Here is a 21074-nt window from a genome sequence, read left to right as displayed (position 1 = left end):
ATGAACCCAGCAGCAATAAGCCCCAAGCCACCGAGAGAGTACTCTCCTCTCCTGCCTGAAACAAGAAAGCACTCCACACTCCAGTCTTAATAGGAGAAAAACAGAGTCTTGGAAGAGAGAGAAAGAATCGAGAGAACATTCTACTCCCTGCCATAGAAAATAACAAAATGGAAAAGCCATTTAAAGTAGGAATGTGTTTGGACTGCAGCGGAGAGGCCTCCTACTTTCGTCCCAGCAAACATACACACACACACACACACACACACACACACATACACACATACACACATACACACACACACACACACACACATACACACATACACACAAACACACACACATACACACATACACACACACATATACACGCATACACACACACCGGCTCCCATTGCAGCTGCGACCCGCCGACTCAGTGCAGCACCATGGGTTTGCAGACTCCAGGACCCCTGCAGAATCACAGGTTCCATCTGCACCGTACAGTATCCTTCCGCACAGGAAAATAATGCTACCTCTGTGAGCATTGTGTGGCTTGCTATAGCGGCAGGCTGTGCACAGTGGCACGCCCGTGGAACACCACCTTCTCTCTGAGTGGCCTTACACACGGACGTGGAACACCACCTTCTCTGTGAGTGGCCTTACACACACCCGTGGAACACCACCTTCTCTGTGAGTGGCCTTACACACGCCCGTGGAACACCACCTTCTCTGTGAGTGGCCTTACACACGCCCGTGGAACACCACCTTCTCTCTGGAACACCACCTTCTCTGTGAGTGGCCTTACACACGCCCGTGGAACACCACCTTCTCTGTGAGTGGCCTTACACACGCCCGTGGAACACCACCTTCTCTCTGAGTGGCCTTACACACGCCCGTGGAACACCACCTTCTCTCTGAATGGCCTTACACACGCCCGTGGAACACCACCTTCTCTGTGAGTGGCCTTACACACGGACGTGGAACACCACCTTCTCTGTGAGTGGCCTTACACACGCCCGTGGAACACCACCTTCTCTGTGAGTGGCCTTACACACGCACGTGGAACACCACCTTCTCTGTGAGTGGCCTTACACACGCCCGTGGAACACCACCTTCTCTCTGAGTGGCCTTACACACGCACGTGGAACACCACCTTCTTTGTGAGTGGCCTTACACACGCACGTGGAACACCACCTTCTCTGTGAGTGGCCTTACACACGCCCGTGGAACACCACCTTCTCTGTGAGTGGCCTTACACACGCCCGTGGAACACCACCTTCTCTGTGAGTGGCCTTACACACGGACGTGGAACACCACCTTCTCTCTGAGTGGCCTTACACACGGACGTGGAACACCACCTTCTCTGTGAGTGGCCTTACACACGGACGTGGAACACCACCTTCTCTCTGAGTGGCCTTACACAAGGACGTGGAACACCACCTTCTCTGTGAGTGGCCTTACACACGGACGTGGAACACCACCTTCTCTCTGAGTGGCCTTACACACGGACGTGGAACACCACCTTCTCTCTGAGTGGCCTTACAACACGGACGTGGAACACCACCTTCTCTGTGAGTGGCCTTACACACGCCCGTGGAACACCACCTTCTCTCTGAGTGGCCTTACACACGCCCGTGGAACACCACCTTCTCTCTGAATGGCCTTACACATGCCCGTGGAACACCACCTTCTCTGTGAGTCGCCTTACACACGGACGTGGAACACCACCTTCTCTATGAGTGGCCTTACACACGCCCGTGGAACACCACCTTCTCTGTGAGTGGCCTTACACACGCCAGTGGAACACCACCTTCTCTGTGAGTGGCCTTACACACGCACGTGGAACACCACCTTCTCTGTGAGTGGCCTTACACACGCCCGTGGAACACCACCTTCTCTCTGAGTGGCCTTACACACGCACGTGGAACACCACCTTCTTTGTGAGTGGCCTTACACACGCACGTGGAACACCACCTTCTCTGTGAGTGGCCTTACACACGCCCGTGGAACACCACCTTCTCTCTGAGTGGCCTTACACACGCCCGTGGAACACCACCTTCTCTGTGAGTGGCCTTATACACGCCCGTGGAACACCACCTTCTCTCTGAGTGGCCTTACACACGGACGTGGAACACCACCTTCTCTGTGAGTGGCCTTACACACGCCCGTGGAACACCACCTTCTCTCTGAGTGGCCTTACACACGCCCGTGGAACACCACCTTCTCTCTGAGTGGCCTTACACACGCCCGTGGAACACCACCTTCTCTGTGAGTGGCCTTACACACGCCCGTGGAACACCACCTTCTCTCTGAGTGGCCTTACACACGCCCGTGGAACACCACCTTCTCTCTGAGTGGCCTTACACACGCCCGTGGAACACCACCTTCTCTCTGAGTGGCCTTACACACGCCCGTGGATCACCACCTTCTCTGTGAGTGACCTTACACACGCCCGTGGAACACCACCTTCTCTGTGAGTGGCCTTACACACGGACGTGGAACACCACCTTCTCTCTGAGTGGCCTTACACACGGACGTGGAACACCACCTTCTCTGTGAGTGGCCTTACACACGGACGTGGAACACCACCTTCTCTCTGAGTGGCCTTACACACGGACGTGGAACACCACCTTCTCTGTGAGTGGCCTTACACACGGACGTGGAACACCACCTTCTCTCTGAGTGGCCTTACACACGGATGTGGAACACCACCTTCTCTGTGAGTGGCCTTACACACGGACGTGGAACACCACCTTCTCTCTGAGTGGCCTTACACACGGACGTGGAACACCACCTTCTCTCTGAGTGGCCTTACACACGGACGTGGAACACCACCTTCTCTCTGAGTGGCCTTACACACGCACGTGCGCACAGCTGGATCTTGAGAACTCTTCCCAGGGAGGATTCTCATGTGTGAGCCAGAGGCATTTCCAGAATAAATCATTTGATAAGAGAATGGGGGGAAAAAGTCACTCTGGAATAATAATACAATGAGGAATTTTGGGTTTGGGGGGGGGGGGGGGGGGGGGCACTTGTTATTTTATAATGTGCTTTTGCAGACCAAGATTAGGTGGAAGTGAGAGCATGCTCTAAAGTGCACTTTCATATAATATAAATAAATAAATTGTAAAAGCAAAGAAAAAAAAGAAATGTATTCAAAGTTATGCAAATTAGTTTCATTTTGAAGAAATCCTATGCCGCATTTTCGTGACATTAAAACTTCCATTTCACTCTTGTGTGAGGGAATGTTTAATACAATACAAGGACTTCTCACATTCTTGTATCAGACACAAATTCCTCTGTGACGTTTTTCAACCTGACAGTGAGAGTAGAAAGACATGCCCAACAAAGACCAGCACTAACAGGCCCTTCTCCACCTATCATCAGGATTTCACGCCATACAGCATATGTTGCTGTCTCTGTGTGTGTATTGTGTGAGTGTGTCTGCTTGTGTTTCTCAGTCTGACAGGCCTAATGATAAGCAATGCCACGCTATTCAGCATGCGCCCTCACACCTCGGGCCCCCCCCTCATTCAAGGGATTTTCTTTATTTTTACTATTTTCTACATTGTTGAAATATTGTGAAGACATAAAAGCTATGAAAAAACACAAATGGAATAATGTAGTAACCACAAGAGTGTTAAACAAATAAAAATATTTATACATTCTTCAGATTAGCCACCCTTTGTCTTGATGACAGCTTTGCACACTCTTGGCATTCTCTCAACCAGCTTCATGAGAACTGCTTTTCCAACAGTCTTGAAGGAGTTCCCACATATGCTGAGCACTTGTTGGCTGCTTTTCCTTCACTCTGCGGTCCAACTCACCCCAAACCATCTCAACTGGGTTGAAGTCGGGTGATTGTGGAGGCCAGGTCATCTGATGCACTACTCCATCACTCTCCCTGGTCAAATAGCCCTTATACAGCCTGGAGGTGTGTTTAAGGTCATTGTCCTTTTGAAAAACAAATGATAGTCCCACTAAGCGCAAACCAATCACTGACAGTGTCACAGGCATAGCATCCCCACACCATCACACCTCCTCCTCCATACTTCAAGGTGGGAACCACACATGCGGAGATCATCCGTTCACCTACTCTGCGTCTCACAAAGACACGGCGGTTGGAACAAAACATCTCAAATTTAGACTCATCAGACCAAAGGACAGATTTCCACCGGTCTAATGTCCATTGCTCGTGTTTCTTGGCTCAAGCAAGTGTCTTCTTCTTATTGCGGTCCTTTAGTAGTGGTTTCTTTGCAGCAATTCAACCATGAAGGCCTGATTCACACAGTCTCCTATGAAGAGTTGATATTGAGATGTGTCTCTTACTTGAACTCTGTGAAGCATTTATTTGGGCTGCAATCTGAGGTGCAGTTAACTCTAATGAACTGATCCTCTGCAGGAGAGGTAACTCTGGGTCTTCCTTTCCTGTGGCGGTCCTCATGAGAGCCAGTTTCATCATAGCCTTTGATGGTTTTTGCGACTGCACTTGAAGAAACTTTCAAAGTTCTTGACATTTTCTGAATTGACTGACCTTCATGTCTTAAAGTAATGATGGACTGTCGTTACGCTTTGCTTATTTGAGCGGTTCTTGCCATAATATGGTATTTTACCACATAAGGCTATCTTCTGTATACCACCCCTGCCTTGTCACAACAAAACTGATTGGCTCAAAAAATAAATCCCACAAAGTAACCTTTAACAAGGCACACCTGTTAATTAAAATGCATTCCAGGTGACTACCTCGTGAAGGTAGTTGAGAGAATACCAAGTGTGGAAAGCTGTCATCAAGGCAAATGGTGGCTACTTTGAATAATGTGAAATATAAAATTAATTTTGATTTGTTTCACACTTTTTTGGTTACTACATGATTCCATGTGTGTTATTTCATAGTGTTGATGTCTTCACTATTATTCTATAATGTAGAAAATAGTAAAAATAAAGAAAAATCCTTGAAATCCTTGAACTGTGTATATATATATATATATATATACACACACACACAGTGGGGCAAAAAAGTATTTAGTCAGCCACCAATTGTGCAAGTTCTCCCACTTAAAAAGATGAGAGAGGCCTGTAATTTTCATCATAGGTACACTTCAACTATAACATACAAAATGAGAAAAAAATTATCCAGAAAATCACATTGTAGGATTTTTTAATGAATTTATTTGCTAAATATGGTGGAAAATAAGTATTTGGTCAATAACAAAAGTTTATCTCAATACTTTGTTATATACCCTTTGTCGGAAATGACAGAAGTCAAACGTTTTCTGTAAGTCTTCACAAGGTTTTCACACACTGTTGCTGGTATTTTGGCCCATTCCTCCATGCAGATCTCCTCTAGAGCAGTGATGTTTTGGGGCTGTTGCTGGGCAACACGGACTTTCAACTCCCTCCAAAGATTTTCTATGGGGTTGAGATCTGGAGACTGGCTAGGCCACTCCAGGACCATGAAATGCTTCTTACGAAGCCACTCCTTCGTTGCCCGGGCAATGTGTTTGGGATCATTGTCATGCTGAAAGACCCAGCCCTTGCTGATGGAAGGAGGTTTTCACTCAAAATCTCACGATACATGGCCCCATTCATTCTTTCCTTTACACGGATCAGTCGGCCTGGTCCCTTTGCAGAAAAACAGCCCCAAAGCATGATATTTCCACCCCCATGCTTCACAGTAGATATGGTGTTCTTTGGATGCAACTCAGCATTCTTTGTCCTCCAAACACGACGAGTTGAGTTTTTACCAAAAAGTTGTATTTTGGTTTCATCTGACCATATGACATTCTCCCAATCTTCTTCTGGATCATCCAAATGCTCTCTAGCAAACTTCAGACGGGCCTGGACATGTACTGGCTTAAGCAGTGGGACACGTCTGGCACTGCAGGATTTGAGTCCCTGGCGGCGTAGTGTGTTACTGATGGTAGGCTTTGTTACTTTGGTCCCAGCTCTCTGCAGGTCATTCACTAGGTCCCCCCATGTGGTTCTGGGATTTTTGCTCACCGTTCTTGTGATCATTTTGACCCCACAGGGAGAGATCTTGCGTGGAGCCCCAGATCGAGGGAGATTATCAGTGGTCTTGTATGTCTTCCATTTCCTAATAACTGCTCCCACAGTTGATTTCTTCAAACCAAGCTGCTTACCTATTGCAGATTCAGTCTTCCCAGCCTGGTGCAGGTCTTCAATTTTGTTTCTGGTGTCCTTTGACAGCTCTTTGGTCTTGGACATAGTGGAGTTTGGAGTGTGACTTTTTGAGGTTGTGGACGGGGTGCCTTTTATACTGATAACAAGTTCAAACAGGTGCCATTAATACAGGTAACGAGTGGAGGACAGAGGAGCCTCTTAAAGAAGAAGTTACAGGTCTGTGAGAGCCAGAAGTTAAAGTGTACCTATGATCAAAATTACAGACTTCTACATGCTTTTTAAGTAGGAAAACCTGCAAAATCGGCAGTGTATCAAATACTTGTTCTCCCCACTGTATAAATATACATACATACACACAGTTGAAGTTGGAAGTTTACATACACCTTAGCCAAATACATTTAAAACTCAGTTTTTCACAATTCCTGACATTTAATCCTAGTAAAAATTTCCTGTCTTCGGTCAGGTAGGATCACCACTTTATTCTAAGAATGTGAAATGTCAGAATAATAGTAGAAAGAATGATTTATTTAATATTTTATTTCTTTCATCACATTCCCAGTGTGTCAGAAGTTTACATACACATTTAGTATTTGGTAGCATTGCCTTTAAATTGTTTAACTTTGGTCAAACGTTTCAGGTAGTCTTCCACAACCTTCCCACAATAAGTTGGGTGAATTTTGGCCCATTCCTCATGACAGAGCTGGTCTAACTGAGTCAGGTTTGTAGGCCTCCTTGCTCACACACACTTTTTCAGTTCTGCCCACACATTTTCTATAGGGTTGAGGTCAGGGCTTTGTGATGGCCACTCCAATGCCTTGACTTTGTTGCCCTTAAGCCATTTTGCCACGACATTGGAAGTATGCTCCAGATACTCAACTAGTCTAAAGAAGGCCCGTTTTATTGCTTCTTTAATCAGCACAACAGTTTTCAGCTGTGCTAACATAATTGCAAAAGGGTTTTCTAATGATCAGTTAGCCATTTAAAATGATAAACTTGGATTAGCTAACACAACGTGCCATTGGAACACAGGAGTGATGGTTGCTTATAATGGGCCTCTGTACACATACTTGTTTTTTTAAACTGACGTTTCCAGCTACAATAGTCATTTACAACATTAACAATGTCTACATTGTTTTTGTGATCAATTTGATGTTAGTTTAAATGACAAAAAAAGTAGCTTTTAAAAAAAAACAACGACATATCTAAGTGTTCCCAAACTTTTGAATGGTAGTGTGTGTGTGTATATATATATATATTGTCTGTGGTATGGTATTATCTGTGGTGTTAGCGAGCTAGCTGATGGTATTGTCTTAGACAGGGCAGGGCCACGGAGGGACAGCATCCTGAAAGGCTGTAATATAATGTATGAATGACCCACAGATGGGCCTTCGGGATGGGTGTGTCACTGTGTCAGAAGTCCTCTGTCTCCTGTCTGTTAGTTTCTTTTATCACTTTGGTTATTTATTTATATATATATATCAGCTAATACCACAGATAATACCATACCACAGACAAAACCATCAGCTAGCTAGCTAACACCACAGATAATACCATACCACAGACGGGGCGGCAGCGTAGCCTAGTGGTTAGAGCGTTGGACTAGTAACCGGAAGGTTGTGAGTTCAAACCCCCGAGCTGACAAGGTACAAATCTGTCGTTCTGCCCCTGAACAGGCAGTTAACCCACTGTTCCCAGGCCGTCATTGAAAATAAGAATGTGTTCTTAACTGACTTGCCTGGTTAAATAAAGGTAAACAAAAAATACCATCAGCTAGCTAGCTAATACCACAGATAATACCATACCACAGACAAAACCATCAGCTATCTAGCTAATACCACAGATATCATACCACAGACAATACCATCAGCTAGTTCGCTAACGCCACAGCTAACCAACTGGGACTAATCTAGTTTTGAACACGCACGTGCCGACTGTCAGTTCCATGGGCCAGTGCCCGATGCTCGCCAGACCTTCCAGTAGCATCTAAACCAATCAGTGGTTTTCTCGCGGGGACGTGGCGAGAGGGAAACCTTCCAATTAAAACAGTCCGTGTTAATCAACAGAATATGGCGGGCGGTGTAGCCATGGAAACAGTGATGTTCCCACGGGTTGATGTTAATGGTCTGACATGGAGTAAAATTGATCCGTCTTGTTTTTCTCCTAAATGGGAAGCAGTCGGATGGACAGACTGCATAATTTAGAGAGCTTCTCTGTATTTTTGGTTTCCTCTCATTTCTCATCTACAAGTGCTGCTTGAATCTGTTATATATCTTCTGAGTTTCCTCTCTCTTTCTCATTTTTGAGTCCCTTTTCTTTTTCTCTTTGTCTTCATATCCATCCAGGTTCTCCCTCTGAGTTCCTTTTTCTCTTTACAGATGCCTATCAAGCTTACTTTAAAACAGGGAATTAAGGAAATGAAATGGAAACTTGCTGAATGTTTTTCTGCAGTAACAGGCAGGGTAAAGTGCAGCTGGTGCCTATTTGTTTAACAGAGATGCTTCTCTAAAATAAGACGTATTTTTCAACAGAAACCCTCAAACTTTCTATATATTGCTGTAGGTCTCTTGAGGACAGGGCTGTAGGTCTCTTGAGGACAGGGCTGTAGGTCTCTTGAGGACAGGGCTGTAGGTCTCTTGAGGACAGGGTTGTAGATCTCTTGAGGACAGGGTTGTAGGTCTCTTGAGGACAGGGTTGTAGATCTCTTGAGGACAGGGCTGTAGGTCTCTTGAGGATAGGGCTGTAGGTCTCTTGAGGACAGGGTTGTAGATCTCTTGAGGACAGGGTTGTAGGTCTCTTGAGGACAGGGCTGTAGGTCTCTTGAGGACATGACTGTAGATCTCTTGAGGACAGGGCTGTAGGTCTCTTGAGGACAGGGCTGTAGGTCTCTTGAGGACAGGGCTGTAGGTCTCTTGAGGACAGGGCTGTAGGTCTCTTGAGGACAGGACTGTAGGTCTCTTGAGAACAAGGCTGTAGGTCTCTTGGGAACAGGGCTGTAGGTCTCTTGAGGACAGGGCTGTAGATATCTTGAGGACAGGGCTGTAGGTCTCTTGAGGACAGGGCTGTAGGTCTCTTGAGGACAGGGCTGTAGATCTCTTGAGGACATGACTGTAGGTCTCTTGAGGACAGGGCTGTAGGTCTCTTGAGGACAGGGCTGTAGGTCTCTTGAGGACAGGGCTGTAGGTCTCTTGAGGACAGGACTGTAGGTCTCTTGTGGACAGGGCTGTAGGTCTCTTGAGAACAGGACTGTAGGTCTCTTGAGGACAGGTCTGTAGATCTCTTGAGGACAGGGCTGTAGATCTCTTGAGGACAGGGCTGTAGGTCTCTTGAGGACAGGGCTGTAGGTCTCTTGAGGACAGGGCTGTAGATCTCTTGAGGTCAGGGCTGTAGGTCTCTTGAGGACAGGACTGTAGGTCTCTTGAGGACAGGGCTGTAGGTCTCTTCAGGACAGGGCTGTAGGTCTCTTGAGGACAGGACCCCCCCCTTTATTTAACTAAGCAAGTCAGTTAAGAACAAATTCTTATTTACAATGACGGCCTACACCAGCAAACCTGGACGACGCAGGGCCAATTGTGCGCCGCCCTATATTATTCCCAATCATGGCCGGTTGTGATACAGCCTAGAATCAAACCAGGGTGTCTGTAGTGACGCCTCAAGCACTGGGATGCAGTGCCTTAGACCGCTGCGCCCCTCGGGAGCCCCCCGGAAATGTTTTTCCACACACAGAAGATTCTTTCAGCCAGGAAATATCCCATCCGACCACATCAAGTGGAAAACAGAGGGTATGGATAACACCACACTGCCCGCCTTTCTCTCTCTATGAAGCCAGTTAAGGAACTGAGAAAGTAAAACAAAACAAACGTAACTCTAGCTCTCACACACAGCATTCCACTAGAGTTAGAGGTTGAAGCTGCACTTCTGGGGCTCAAAATGGGGGTTTGTATAGCTGGCAGGTTACTAAAGGAGTGCTGTCCCCCCTTTTCTCTCCCTCTCTCAGTAGTGTCTGCATTCAGGGCATGCTGCTCTGCTCTACTGTGTTCAGCTAGCAGATAAACAATACTGTCTGTGTCAACCATTAACACACTAAAGTCTGTAGTCTAGAGAAACTTCTCTATTTTTATCCGTGTTTTGCTCTAGGCGCACTAACGCTCAATTTCTCTCTCGCTCTCCTTTTCTCACCTCCTCTTTCTCAGTCCCTCCCTCTGGTCAACACCAAAAAGGAGGAAGCATCATCATTATAATCGTCTCTATTTGGAGAGTGTGAGATTTAAACATCCGACCACAAAATAACACTAAACCTAAAATGTATATTCTCATAATCCCTTTTTGAATACTGAGAAGTACCAACTGCTCAGGGTCTAACAATCATTTGTTGAAATTCAATATGAGCTCAAACTAAATATGTTGCAGTGCAGATTTGTATCGATATCGCAAGTCAGCCGAGTCGGCCATTAAAATCCCATAGCCTAGTCTAAATGAATAACACGAGAGACTACACATTGTCACAGTCCCAGTGATGGTCACACATCCTAAATTACTTTCTCACCAAACATTTAGACAGATGCTGACCTCCTGACCTGCGCTGCTGAGGCTGAGGGGGGGGGGACATTATCAGTCAGTTAAGAGTGAAGGAGCACATGCCTGTTGATATCACTTCAGCATCTCAAAACGGATAGAAAAACAAAAGGCCTGCTATCGCACAAAGGAATCCAAGAAACACCACAGACACAAAGGGTCAAATATTCTTGGAGGATCCAAGAGATCAAGGGAATGTTATCTTTTAAGAAAAAAAAGTGAGTCGACAGCACTCAGCACTAAAAAGCAGAGTTGTCTTTGAGTCACAGGCTGTTGCTGCAGAAGTCTTGCTGCTGGATCTTTGGAAATGAGGTGCAGATTACCACTGATAGAGCAGAGCAGGTCTTTATTCAACAGGAGAGATTATGATGTGCTGCATAGGAGGGAAGATAAAAACATTAACACAGACACGGGCCTTGTCTGTCTCTCTTCCTGTCTCTCTCTCACACACACTCTCTCTGTGTGTCCGTCCGTCTCCCTGTCCGTCAGTCTCTCATCTCAGGTACACAAGGCCATTGGGTTTATTCATTATGCCAGCCCAAATTAGATGTAACAGATCTCTACAAACAGAGTCTATCTCCCTCTCACACACACTTGTTTTGCAAACCCAACATCTTCATAACAGACACATACACCACAAACAACGTTCCCCCAGCAGCACCCCACCATACTTCACCTAGCTCTGACGCCGGCCGGCCGACAGACCCACACAGATAGACACACACGCCCACAGGAAGACACACCCACACAGACATACACACACCCACACAGACAGACACACACACAGACACAGATCCACTGGGAATGTGATGAAAGAAATAAAAGCTGAAATAAATCATTCTCTCTACTATTATTCTGACATTTCACATTTCTTAAATAAAGTGGTAATCCTAACTGATCTAAAACAGGGAATCTTTACTAGAATTAAATGTCAGGAATTGAAACTGAGTTTAAATGTGTTTAGCTAAGGTGTATGTAAACCTCTGACTTCAACTGTACACACCCACCCACCCACACACACAGACAGATATACACACCCAGACAGACAGACACCCACCCACCCACACACACAGACAGATATACACACCCAGACAGACAGACACCCACCCACACACACACACAGATTATGATTTTTCAACGCGATACCGATTATTGGAGGACCAAAAAAGCCTATACCGATTAATCTGACAATTATATATATTTTTGTAATAATGACAATTGCAACAATAGTGTATGAACACTTATTTTAACTTAATATAATACATACATTTAGCCTCAATATATTTAATGAAACATGTTCAATTTGGATTTAATAATGCAAAAACAAAGTGTTGGTGAAGAAAGTAAAAGTGCAATATGTGCCATGTAAGAAAGCTAACGTCTAAGTTCCTTGCTCAGAACATGAGAACATATGAAAGCTGGTGGTTCCTGAGACTTCAATATTCCAAGGTAAGAGGTTTTAGGTTGTAGTTAATATAGTATTTATAGGACTATTTCTCTCTATACCATTTGTATTTCATATACCTTTGACTATTGGATGTTCTTATAGGCACTTTAGTATTGCCAGTGTAACAGTATAGCTTCTGTCCTCTCATCGCTCCTACCTGGGCTCGAACCAGGAACACATCAACAACAGTCACCCTCAAAGCATCTTTACCCATCGCTCCACAAAATCCGCGGCCCTTGCTGAGCAAGGGGAACAACCACTCCAAGTCTCAGAGTGAGTGACATTTGAAACGCTATTAGTGCGCACCCCGCTAACTAGCTAGCCATTTAACATCAGTTACACCAGCCTAATCTCAGGAGTTGATAGGCTTGAAGTCATAAACAGCTCAATGCTTGAAGCACAGGGAAGAGCTGCTGGCAAAACGCACGAAAGTGCTGTTTGAATGAATGCTTACGAGCCTGCTGCTGCCTACCACCGCTCAGTCAGACTGCTCTATCAAATATCAAATCATAGACTTAATTATAACATAATAACACACAGAAATACGAGCCTTTGCTCATTAATATGGTCGAATCCGGAAACTATCATTTTATTATTTCAGTGAAATACGGAACCGTTCTGTATTTTCTCTAATGGGTGGTATCCCTAAGTTTAAATATTCTTGTTACATTGCACAACCTTCAATGTTGTCATATTTATGTAAAATTCTGGCAAATTAGTTCACAACAAGCCAGGCTGCCCAAACTGTTGCATATACCCTGACTCTGCGTGCAATGAACGCAAGAGAAGTGACACAATTTCACCTGGTTAATATTGCCTTCTAACCTGGATTTCTTTTAGCTAAATATGCAGGTTTAAAAATATATACTTCTGTGTATTGATTTTAAGAAAGGCATTGATGTTTATGGTTAGGTACAGTTATCCAACGATTGTTCTTTTTTCACAAATGTGCTTTTGTTAATAAATCATCCCCCAGCGTTGCATCGATTATATGCAACGCAGGATACGCTAGATAAACTAGTAATATCATCAACCATGTGTAGTTAAAACTAGTGATTATGATTGATTGTTTTTTATAAGATAAGTTTAATGCTAGCTAGCAACTTGCCTTGGCTTCTTACTGCATTCGTAACAGGCAGGCTCCTCGTGGAGAGCAATGAGAGGCAGGTGGTTAGAGCGTTGGACTAGTTAACTGTAAGGTTGCAAGGTTGAATCCCGGAGCTGACAAGGTACAAATCTGTCGTTCTGCCCCTGAACAAGACAGTTAACCCACCGTAGGCCGTCATTGAAAATAAGAATGTGTTAACTGACTTGCCCAGTTAAATAAAAAAATTGGCCAAATCGGTGTCCAAAAATACCGATTTCCGATTGTTATAAAAACTTGAAATCGGCCCTAATTAATCGGCCATTAAGATTAATCAGTCGACCTCTAGTCTTGATACCTTCGCCAGTCCCATGTACATCACCAGGGAATTAATTTTATCCTCCATTGTCCTGTCTACCATGATATATGTTTGCCCTTATTCCAGAAAGCCCACCAGATATACCCTGGCATTATGTGGCAGAGCGATGAGGAGAAAATGATATGTTTTTGTCCATTGTGTATTTCCGTTTGTGGAATTTTTAGATAAAGCCTGGAATAAAAGATAAAGGATGCCCTATAATTAAGTAATCCAAATATTTAGCTCCAGATATATAGTAAAGGGCATGTATGTATATAGATTGTGTGTAGGCCTGTCTCACAATTGAATCTTCTCTTTGTGGCAGACCGGGTTCAGACCAGGTTCCTTTTTCTGGATTTATGTGTTCTTTTTACTGCTCTAAGGTTTTCATTATTACTTGTATAACCTGATCTATTGATGTATGTTTCATTCTTTATGCGGTGCACATTGCACAGAACAACAGAATTACTATCATTGTAATGTTTGCTTGTGTGTCAATTAGTCCAGTAAGGGGTGGGTTGGGAACTGGCGATTTGAAAATAAAATGTCATTCATTCATTCACAGACACAATCAATGGGGTATTAATCTAGGGGCAGCACGGGGAGGTGGACAGATGCATGTAAACCCCCTCAGCTCCATTAGCAACAGGGTGATTTATTAAATCTAGCTGTGTGTGTGTGTGTGTGTGTGTGTGTGTGTGTGTGTGTGTGTGTGTGTGTGTGTGTGTGTTTTAATACTGGCTAGGCCGGCAGGCTGCACACATGGCTGGGGATGGGGACTGATGATTTGAGATCGGGATGGGGCTGGATGGGGGTGCAGGGCTAGGGAGGGATAGCTGGAACAGTGGTATAGGGGTGGTGCATAACTCCACGAGGGTCTGTCCCTTCTCACCCCTCCCTGTCTGATTCAGAACGAGAGGGATGGAGGAGTGGAGGAGGATGTTGGGAGGACAGCATTAGAGGAGTGAGAGGAGAAGAGGAGGGTGTTGGGAGGACAGTATTAGAGGAGTGAGAGGAGGATGTTGGGAGGACAGCATTAGAGGAGTGAGAGGAGGATGTTGGGAGGACAGCATTAGAGGAGTGAGAGGATAGGAGGAGGATGTTGGGAGGACGGCATTGGAGGAGTGAGAGGAGGATGTTGGGAGGACGGCATTAGAGGAGTGAGAGGAGGATGTTGGGAGGACGGCATTGGAGGAGTGAGAGGAGGATGTTGGGAGGACGGCATTAGAGGAGTAAGAGGATAGGAGGAGGATGTTGGGAGGACAGCATTCGAGGAGTGAGAGGAGGATGTTGGGAGGACGGCATTGGAGGAGTGAGAGGAGGATGTTGGGAGGACGGCATTGGAGGAGTGAGAGGAGGATGTTGGGAGGACGGCATTAGAGGAGTGAGAGGAGGATGTTGGGAGGACAGCATTAGAGGAGTGATAGGATAGGAGGAGGATGTTGGGAGGACAGCATTAGAGGAGTGAGAGGAGGATGTTGGGAGGACAGCATTAGAGGAGTGAGAGGAGGATGTTGGGAGGACGGCATTAGAGGAGTGAGAGGATAGGAGGAGGATGTTGGGAGGACAGCATTCGAGGAGTGAGAGGAGAGGAGGATGTTGGGAGGACGGCATTGGAGGAGTGAGAGGAGGATGTTGGGAGGACAGCATTAGAGGAGTGAGAGGAGAGGAGGATGTTGGGAGGACGGCATTGGAGGAGTGAGAGGAGAGGAGGATGTTGGGAGGACAGCATTAGAGGAGTGAGAGGAGAGGAGGATGTTGGGAGGACAGTATTAGAGGAGTGAGAGGATAGGAGGAGGATGTTGGGAGGACAGCATTCGAGGAGTGAGAGGAGAGGAGGATGTTGGGAGGACGGCATTAGAGGAGTGAGAGGAGGATGTTGGGAGGACGGCATTGGAGGAGTGAGAGGAGGATGTTGGGAGGACGGCATTGGAGGAGTGAGAGGAGGATGTTGGGAGGACGGCATTGGAGGAGTGAGAGGAGGATGTTGGGAGGACGGCATTAGAGGAGTGAGAGGAGGATGTTGGGAGGACGGCATTGGAGAAGTGAGAGGAGGATGTTGGGAGGACAGCATTAGAGGAGTGAGAGGATAGGAGGAGGATGTTGGGAGGACAGCATTCGAGGAGTGAGAGGAGGATGTTGGGAGGACAGCATTAGAGGAGTGAGAGGAGGATGTTGGGAGGACGGCATTAGAGGAGTGAGAGGATAGGAGGAGGATGTTGGGAGGACAGCATTCGAGGAGTGAGAGGAGAGGAGGATGTTGGGAGGACGGCATTGGAGGAGTGAGAGGAGGATGTTGGGAGGACAGCATTAGAGGAGTGAGAGGAGAGGAGGATGTTGGGAGGACGGCATTGGAGGAGTGAGAGGAGGATGTTGGGAGGACGGCATTGGAGGAGTGAGAGGAGGATGTTGGGAGGACGGCATTAGAGGAGTGAGAGGAGGATGTTGGGAGGACGGCATTGGAGGAGTGAGAGGAGGATGTTGGGAGGACAGCATTAGAGGAGTGAGAGGATAGGAGGAGGATGTTGGGAGGACAGCATTCGAGGAGTGAGAGGAGGATGTTGGGAGGACAGCATTAGAGGAGTGAGAGGAGGATGTTGGGAGGACGGCATTAGAGGAGTGAGAGGATAGGAGGAGGATGTTGGGAGGACAGCATTCGAGGAGTGAGAGGAGAGGAGGATGTTGGGAGGACGGCATTGGAGGAGTGAGAGGAGGATGTTGGGAGGACAGCATTAGAGGAGTGAGAGGAGAGGAGGATGTTGGGAGGACGGCATTGGAGGAGTGAGAGGAGGATGTTGGGAGGACAGCATTAGAGGAGTGAGAGGAGAGGAGGATGTTGGGAGGACAGTATTAGAGGAGTGAGAGGATAGGAGGAGGATGTTGGGAGGACAGCATTCGAGGAGTGAGAGGAGAGGAGGATGTTGGGAGGACGGCATTAGAGGAGTGAGAGGAGGATGTTGGGAGGACGGCATTGGAGGAGTGAGAGGAGGATGTTGGGAGGACGGCATTGGAGGAGTGAGAGGAGGATGTTGGGAGGACGGCATTAGAGGAGTGAGAGGAGGATGTTGGGAGGACGGCATTAGAGGAGTGAGAGGAGGATGTTGGGAGGATGGCATTGGAGGAGTGAGAGGAGGATGTTGGGAGGACGGCATTGGAGGAGTGAGAGGAGGATGTTGGGAGGACGGCATTAGAGGAGTGAGAGGAGGATGTTGGGAGGACGGCATTAGAGGAGTGAGAGGAGAGGAGGATGTTGGGAGGAAGGCATTAGATGAGTGAGAGGAGGATGTTGGGAGGACAGCATTAGAGTGAGAGGAGAGGAGGAGGGTGTTGGGAGGACAGCATTAGAGTGAGAGGAGGAGGATGTTGGGAGGACAGTATTAGAGTGAGAGAAGAGGAGGAGGGTGTTGGGAGGACAGCATTAGAGTGAGAGAAGAGGAGGAGGGTGTTGGGAGGACAGCATTAGAGTGAGAGGAGGAGGATGTTGGGAGGACAGCATTAGAGTGAGAGGAGAGGAGGAGGGTGTTGGGAGGACAGCATTAGAGGAGTGAGAGGAGAGGAGGAGAGTGTTGGGAGGACAGAATTAGAGTGAGAGGAGATGACGAGGGTGTTGGGAGGACAGCATTAGAGGAGTGAGAGGAGAAGATGTTGGGAGGACAGCATTGGAAGAGTGAGAGGAGGAGGATGTTGGGAGGACAGCATTAGAGGAGTGAGAGGAGGAGGATGTTGGGAGGACAGCATTAGAGTGAGAGGAGATGACGAGTTTGTTGGGAGGACAGCATTAGAGGAGTGCGAGGAGAGGAGGAGGATGTTGGGAGGACAGCATTAGAGGAGTGAGCGGAGAGGAGGAGGGTGTTGGGAGGACAGCATTAGAGGAGTGAGAGGAGAGGATGTTGGGAGGACAGCATTGGAAGAGTGAGAGGAGGAGGATGTTGGGAGGACAGCATTAGAGGAGTGAGAGGAGGAGGATGTTGGGAGGACAGCATTAGAGTGAGAGGAGATGACGAGGTTGTTGGGAGGACAGCATTAGAGGAGTGAGAGGAGAGGAGGAGGATGTTGGGAGGACAGCATTAGAGGAGTGAGAGGAGAGGATGTTGGGAGGACAGCATTAGAGGAGTGAGAGGAGGAGGTTGTTGGGAGGACAGCATTAGAGTGAGAGGAGATGACGAGGTTGTTGGGAGGACAGCATTAGAGGAGTGAGAGGAGAGGAGGAGGATGTTGGGAGGACAGCATTAGAGGAGTGAGAGGAGAGGAGGAGGGTGTTGGGAGGACAGCATTAGAGGAGTGAGAGGAGAGGAGGAGGATGTTGGGAGGACAGCATTAGAGGAGTGAGAGGAGGGTGGTAGATGGTAGGCAGGCATTAGGAGTGCTGCTCTGCTTACGCTGCGGTTGACCATTGCAGCAGCACCATTTATCAGACAGGCCTCCACAGAGCTCCACGGGGTAGGAATTTATAATGCAGACCCCTCCTGATCTAGTCCCAGAAACTAACTCTCCCTTATACCAGTCCTTTGTCTGGAGAAATCTGTCTGTGTATTTCTGTCTGTCTATCAATGTAGCTTTCTGCCCCTCCCCCTTTCTCTCTCCATCTCTCCCTTCCCCCCTTGGGCGTCTCCTTCAGATTAGGCCTGGGCAAATGCAACACGACTCATCGGGCATAAAGATATGGTAAAATATGGGCCAGCGCTCAGAGAGCAGATCTGTAGAGACAGCAACAACATGTCTGTTTAAATCAGTGGTCTGTACATCTGCAATGTCTGGCAAAATATATCATTAAAATTGTAGCTACACAGAGAGAAATCCCAATGTACGTCATGAATTTAAATATTTTAACGTAGGATATCGATAGAACATAGGATAGATATTGTAGGGTAGGATATAGAGGATAATGTAGTTGTTGGAATAATGTAGATGTGCTATAGGAAACTGCAGAACATGATATGAGTTTAGGTGAAATTATATTCTAGAGAGAGAAATAACAGAACAGACTGAGTGAACCAACTGTGTGCATCAGAGCAGCAAATATAGAGCTGTTGGCAAATCTGTTGAAAGTCACAGAGGGCTTCGACTGGAATCTGAATAGAAATGAGCCAATTAGCAGGCAGTGTGTGTTTGTGCGCGCGCGTGCGTGCGTGCGTGCGTGTGTGTGTGTGTGTGTTTCTGTCTGCAGACACAGCTGATACTTCCAAAGGTGCCCAACATCTCCCACTGCTAATCTGGTGTAGAGTAGAGAAAGAAGGGAGGTGGCCCTCAGTTTATTATCCACACTGGTGGCTCTTAGAGTGTCTGACAGATCACACAAACACACCCTCGTCACGCATTTTTTATTTGCCCTTTATTTAACTAGGCAAGTCAGTTAAGAACAAATTCTTATTTTCAATGACGGCCTTGGAACAGTGGGTTAACTGCCTTGTTCAGGGGCAGAACGACAGATATTTACCTTGTCAGCTCAGGGATTCAATCTTGCAACCATTTGGTTAGTAATCCAACACTCTAACCACTAGGCTACCTGCCGCCCCGAGCTGCAAACACACACACACACACACACACACACACACACACACACACACACACACACACACACACACACACACACACACACACACACAACACACACACACACACACACACACACACTTCACCCTGCTCCTCTCCGTTCATGTGGTTCCGTTTCTGTTCCATATTGTTCCATATTTATACTCTGAGTGTTTGGCCTATGTATCCACTGGAGAGTTTAGCCTATGTATCCACTAGAGAGTTTAGCCTGTGAACCTATAGTGGCCAATTAAAACCCCAGCCTCCATTACAGTCAATTAGCTGTCAATCTCCCGCTTCATTTCCCTTGTTAACCCATCAACCCCTGGACACTTCACACAATTGACACAGTGCTGGTTAGAGTGGTAGCAACATTTACTATCATAGTGCACTTCAACACTGCATCATGATGTTAATTCATGCTACTGTAATCCCCTTGTATTCACGTCAGGGTTTCCATTATCTGGTAATAGCCGGCTTTTGGCCGATAAAAAAAATTGAAAAGCCAATAAATAAAATTGTCAACAGCCAATTGTCCAGGAGAATAAGAAAAAATCCCAAGCAAAATAATGCTTTTTAGCCTATACACATTGATGGAAATTCATTCGACTGGTCATGCTTATTGGTCTATAGGTTCATTTGTATCATTTTGTGGAATTAAATTGGCACGTGTGTACAGTATATTTGTTATGCATCTTATTTATCAAATGCGTACAGCATGTAGATACAGAGCCTTTGGGTGTAAAATCTGTCAGACAGCGTGAGAGCTACTGGAAGGGAGGCTTCATCAGCGCGTCACACACCACTTTACAATGAGCTGGAGGCAGAATGCATTTTGAAAAGATATACTTCACTGTTTGAAACCTGAAAGTTTTACAACATATTATGAGGCATGTCTTACCTTGTTTCAAAGCAGCAAAATCAGACCATATCCATGGAGGTCATTATTTTATATCAACTTTGTCCAGTAGCCAAAGGCACAATCCTAGTTATATTAGCAACCCATGCTAGTTGTTGCATACTTTCATCTCTGTGACATGAAACCGCTGGCATGTGCGCTGCCCTTTTGACAATGGTGTTTTGCATAATGCATTATGGAAAGAACATTTGCGTGTAGCCTACTGCCTTGTGCGCATCGCTGAGCTTTATGATGTGAAGAAATAATAGTTCATCAACATTTGAAGATAACCTGACCTGTTGCATCAGCCTCGTTAATGTAACCTAGGCTTACGGCAGGGCTTGACATTAACTCTGCCCTTCAGACAAGTGAGACTGATTTTTTACTTGTCCAATAGATACAAATACTTGTCCGAAACTCAAGATTCTGTAGTAGTAAAAAATAGTTGACAGATGCGATTTGATATTTATTTGTATTTTTTTAATAACAGTTAACAACCCCTGACTCCCCAACAATATGGAACCTATAACAAACTGAATCTGAATAAAATGAAGTACATCAGTGACATCAGTGAATTCACTGACATTGTCCCTTGTGGGGCAGAATTGATTAATTACTGTATAATACTGAATAGAAAAAGAACCTATGCCAGGCTAATTAAAGCTGCTGCTTGCCATAGTGCCTTACATAGATAAAGAGATACATCTCTAAAATGTAGAGATCAAAATGTCCCCAAGGTTTTTCCCACAGGGGATCCCACTTGGGAAAATGATATTTCCTTTACACTGGCTGTGTTCATATTCTATGACCTGCAGGCTGTCCCAACACAAAATAATAACATGAAAGCAAGTTCTCATAGTGTAAACATTTCTTAATTGACACTAAACAGTTGCATTCTATAACCACTTAATTTGTTTGATACAATTACAGTTTCAGGGGAACCCATTTAAATTTCAGGCCCAAATTTACCCTACATGGCGCTAAACTCATACAATACTACAGAGCTGCTAAACAAATTGTAGGCCTTCCACTATTTGTCACATTGGTTACCCTAGAAGTTAGA

The 21074-nt window shown here is 46.0% G+C and overlaps 1 protein-coding gene across 6 annotated transcripts in view; it reads right to left on the bottom strand.

Annotated features, from left to right (window-relative positions):
- LOC115128643 (phosphoprotein associated with glycosphingolipid-enriched microdomains 1-like) overlaps positions 1-21074 on the bottom strand; it is a 90973-nt gene that overhangs the window by 27681 nt on the left and 42218 nt on the right. For 2 of the 6 annotated variants that reach the window (XM_029658685.2, XM_029658688.2), the window contains exon 1: positions 20015-20136. The exons of the other annotated variants lie outside the window; for them this stretch is intronic. The gene's annotated coding sequence lies outside the window, so the exon portion shown is untranslated. Of the gene's footprint in view, positions 1-20014; positions 20137-21074 lie in introns of those variants that run through there. 6 annotated transcript variants of the gene reach the window in all.

This window comes from Oncorhynchus nerka, linkage group LG4 (assembly GCF_034236695.1).
Source record: "Oncorhynchus nerka isolate Pitt River linkage group LG4, Oner_Uvic_2.0, whole genome shotgun sequence".
Lineage (NCBI taxonomy): Eukaryota > Metazoa > Chordata > Actinopteri > Salmoniformes > Salmonidae > Oncorhynchus > Oncorhynchus nerka.
This window is presented reverse-complemented; position numbering and strand designations above follow the sequence as displayed.